We start from the raw sequence: 4716 nt of genomic DNA on the forward strand, positions 1-4716 counted from the left end.
AAAATCAATGGATTGACCAATCCATTTCAGTTTCCATATTCAGAACCTTCCAACTCTGCCCTACATCTGTGCTCAGTATCAAAGCCCTATGTCAAGTCATTACAGGCGATCTAATTGGTGGAGCAAAAAGTGGGGGTGGCTAGGTGTACCCTTTTTTAAAATGAAGGCAAAGGGCAGATTTCTCCACATGGGGGTAGAATGATGGTGGTGGGGGGGCTTCAGAAGTTTTTGTAATTCAAAAACTTGCAAGCCACTTGTAGGATTTTTTTGATATTTGGTGGGCGGGGGGGGGATATCAAAAATAAACAATTTGTCCAATCCATTTCATAAGATGGTATAAGGATCATGAGATATGTAATTCCACATTTCAATTCAATATTCAGAGCCCTCCCACCCATTTTTCACATGGGGGAAGTAAAAAGTAAAAAGAGGGGTCCCCCAGGGATCTGTACTGGGCCCGGTGCTTTTTAATTTATTCATCAATGATCTAGAAGTAGGGGTAAGCAGCTAGGTGGCTAAATGTGCATCACTTTAGCTAGGTAGCTAAAGTGATGCACATTGGGATGAAGAACCCCAACTTCAAGTATATGTTTATGGGATCTGAGCTATCAGTGACTGACCAGGTGAGGGGTCTTGGGGTCGTGGTGGACAGCTCGTTGAAAGTGTGCGTGACAGCTGTGAAAAAGGCCAATTCCATGCTAGGGATCATTAGGAAGGGGATTGAAAATAAAACGGCTAATATTATAATGCCTTTATACAAAACTATGGTGGGGCCACACCTGGAATACTGTGTACAATTCTGGTCACCACATCTAAAAAAGGACATTGTAGAACTGGAAAAGGTGCAGAAGAGGGCAACCAAGATGATCAGGGGCCTGGAGCACCTTCCTTATGAGGCAAGGCTACAACACCTGGGGCTATTTAGTGTAGAAAAAAGACTGCAGGGAGACAGGATAGAGGTCTATAGTCATACATGGTGTGGAGAAAGTGGAGAGAGAGAAATTCTTCTCCCTCTCACATAACACTAGTACCAGGGGTCATCCCATGACATTGATTGCCAGGGAAATCTAGGACAAACAAAGGGAAGTACTTTTTCACACATCGCATAATCCACTTGTGGAATTATCTGCTACAAGATGTGGTGACAGCCAACAACCTAGATGGCTTTAAGAGGGGCTTGGATAACTTGATGGAGGAGAGGTCTGTCAATGGCTACTAGGCAGAGGGCCACCTCCAGCCTCAAAGGCAGGATGCCTCTGAGTCCCAGTTGCAGGGGAGTAACAGCAGGAGAGAGGGCATGCCCTCAACTCCTGCCTGTAGGCTCCCAGTGGCATCTGGTGGGCCACTGTGTGGAACAGGATGCTGGACTAGATGGGCTTCCTTGGGCCTGATCCAGCAGGGCTGTTCTTCAGTCCTTATGAAAGGCCCCAGAAGATGGCTCTGGTCTCCAGCAGAATCTGGAGTCGAATCTGGAAACAGGCAGAGCCTCCTCCATCCTGTTTCCCGGTGCAGCTGATTCCCCGAGGCGTTCCTATCCGTCCCAAACACCTTCAAGGCTTCTAAGCTTGCTCCGGGTGACGCCGAGGCCATCTCCCCAGAGAGCCGGGACTCGGGAGGGAGGACCTTCCTCGTGCCTTGGAGTGGGGGGGGGGCACCGCAGAGGAGAGCAGGTGGAAGCTGCCTTGCTGGCTTTGACAGGCCTGTGCCCCTCGCTTCTCTTGCCCTCTTTTTCTGAGAGCACTTCTGTTGGCACAGGATTAAGACCTAGAATCGGGTCCGTGGGACACGCTAAACAGGGTGGGTTCACGCGCAAAAGGCGCAGGTGGCGAGGTGCTCCGGTAGCCTCCCGCCCCTCGGAGCGGATCATAGATTCTGCCTCGCTCCACCTCGAGGCGCGGCCCGCGGTTGTGCTCTGGGCTGGTATTCACGCCACCAGCGGAACAAGGTCTCGCTTTTATTGCCCTTTTTGATTCCACCCTGGACACCTGACGCCGGGACTTTCCTGGGCTCCGAGGGACCGCCGCCGCCCCTCTTCCGGCCCAGTCCCGTTGCCTGCCGGGTGCCTGCTGCTCCTTGACTGCTTGTTGTGGGTGTCGACACCTCCCCGCCGCCTCCACCTTCCACAAGGGGCCTGCCTGAACCCAGTCTGGACATCAGCGCAACCGGGGCGGACTTTGCGGCAGGAAGGCTGGCTTGGAAGGGGAGCGGGATCTAGTCACCTCTACAGGGAAAAGAGGAAGAGGGAGGCGGCTCTCGATCGCTCTGAGCGCCAGAACCAGCACAGCCGTGTTCAGAAGTCCACAATGCTGCGCTGGGTCGGATGCACTGGACTCCAGTCCATGAAAGCTTCCGCGACAGTAAATCAGCGGCCACAAGATTCCTGATTTTAAAAAGCGATCTTGAAGTAGTACGGCTGGTGGCCGGCTACGTTGCGGGAAATTGCTAAACTGGATTGTTTGTTACTTGTTTACTTGTTTACTTTCCCCTTTTAAAAGTCCATACCACTTTAATTATTATGTGTTTATTTATCTATGTAAAGCGCTTTGAGATCTTTGATTGATAAGCGGTGATATATAAGTATTGGTGGAGGTAACAGTAGGGGTAGTGGAGGAACACACCTCCAGGAACTTCGATAAGCGGGTAAGCGCATAGTTTTCACGGAATGCCAATCTATCCACCTAATAAACAACCGCCTCTGGGAAAATCGTGGAGCGGCCTCTCTCTCCTGCGTGTCACAGGCACTGCCCAATACGCATCCATGACAGTCATAGAGACCTGAGTGCTGCTGGGCGTGCTTCTGGTGGAGTCTTCAGAGACTATTCCACAGCCAATGCTCTGTTTACGGAAGTTAACGACACGGAACTGAAACTCATCCACAAGTGGCAGTAAGACCCAGGTGTCAGATCGGTGTGGGTCGCTGTAGGGACACTCACTCACCATTAAAACTCATTGTTCTACTGGGAGTGGCTGGGGTCATCTCCGGGCTGGGGAGTCAGCTCAGTTGCACACCTCCCCCCCTACCGCAACTGACCTTCCTTCCTGCTCGGTTCTCTCGGAAATCGGCTGTGGGGAGGTCAGAGGTGCGTCTGCAGGGCACAAATTGGTGCGGGGGAAGGAGGAGGGGCAGAAAAGCCGGGAAGGGTCAGGGAAGCGAATCTGGTCCCCGGAGGAAGGCTCCTCTTTCCCGCCGAAGCTCAAGATGGGTGTCTGAAATTTCTCCCCTCGCTTGAGGATTTAAACAGTTCTAAGCAGACGGAAAGCCACCTAAAGTGGCGCAGGGGGGGGGGGGTACTTGACCAACAAGCAGAAGGTTGCCGGTTCGAATCCCCCCTGGTACTCTATCGGGTGATGGCCAAGCAGCGATATAGGAAAATGCATCATCTCACACTGCGCGAGAGGAAGCAATGGTAAATCCCTCCTGTATTCTACCAAATGAAAACCACAGGGCTTTGTGGGCTCCAGGAGTCGAAATCAACTTGACGGCACACTTTACTTTTAAGCAGAGGGAGACCAGCCACAAGTCGCCCCCCCCCCCCAGGGTTTTGTCCTTAGACCTGGGAGAGCAGCATTCAGATCCTGGCTCAGTCATGAAGCTCTTGGGCCAGAACAATCTCACCTCTGCTTAACCTACTCCACAGGGCTGTTGTGAGGCTAAAATAGCGGGGGCTGCCCAAGATCCCTTGCTTGTCTGGGTGGGAGGCTTCGACATCCCTCCTCCCCTCCCCCCTCCACTATTCCATCAGCCCACACTTCTTTCCTTTCCACCCCGCCCCTCTTTCTCCCCAAAAGGACTTTTGCTCCTTGCTTTCTTTCTCCGGGGAACAAAAGGAGCTGGTGGAGACCCCCGCCCCCGCCTCCTTCTGCGGGGACCATGAGATGCTGCGATTTCCCCCATCGCCGTGTGAAACCCGGAAGTTAATATTCAAATAGGCTGCCAAGAGATGCACAGCCGCTCGGGGCGAAGTCGTTGCCGAGGAGGAGGAGGAGGAGGAGGAGGAGAGCCGAGCCTGCCGGCCCGGCGCTTCAGTGAAGGAGGGAGGCTTGGCCGTCGCCTCCTGCCCTGTGCCAAGCTCCAGCGAGACCTGCCGGCCGGTCTGTCTCGGGGCGGGGAGGAGCTCCGAGGCTCGCTTGGCCGTCCAGGCAGCATCAACGAGAAGAAAAGGAAGGGCGGATAGCTGGAGGAGAAGATGGCTGGAGGAGGAGGAGGAGGAGGAGGAGGAAGCGGGGGGGCGGGGGCTGCAGGGGGTCTCTCTTCCCCTCTTTGCCCTCCTGTTTTGCGGGTCTGGCAGGCTCTGCGGGACTGCCTGACGCTCGGTCTCCGAGTCTCACTTGGGGGATCGGGGCCGGCCAGCTGTCTCCGGAGCGAAGTCTGCAGAGGCTCCAACCCACTGCCCCGAGGTGCGCCCTAATGTCAGGGGCAGGGCGCGCGCTTGTCTGTGTCTGGCCGGGGTGCGCGCCGAGGGCTTGGAGCAGGGAAGGCTGGCCCGTGAGTGGAGAGGAGGGGGAGGCGCGTGTGGGTTCCCAGCGCGCATGCCCGACTTCGCCCAGCATCAGCACAGCAGCTGCAACCGCGGCGGAGCTGTAGCCAAAGCCGCTAGAAGGGGACGAGACAGGGCTGGAGATGGCCACGGAGGCAGGCAGGCAACTACCTGGGCGGCGGCGGCGGCGGCGGAGGCGGCGGCAGCAGCAGCGGCAGCGGTAGCAGCAGCAGCTGTG

Source organism: Hemicordylus capensis, chromosome 10 (genome assembly GCF_027244095.1).
Source record: "Hemicordylus capensis ecotype Gifberg chromosome 10, rHemCap1.1.pri, whole genome shotgun sequence".
In the NCBI taxonomy this organism is placed as follows: domain Eukaryota; kingdom Metazoa; phylum Chordata; class Lepidosauria; order Squamata; family Cordylidae; genus Hemicordylus; species Hemicordylus capensis.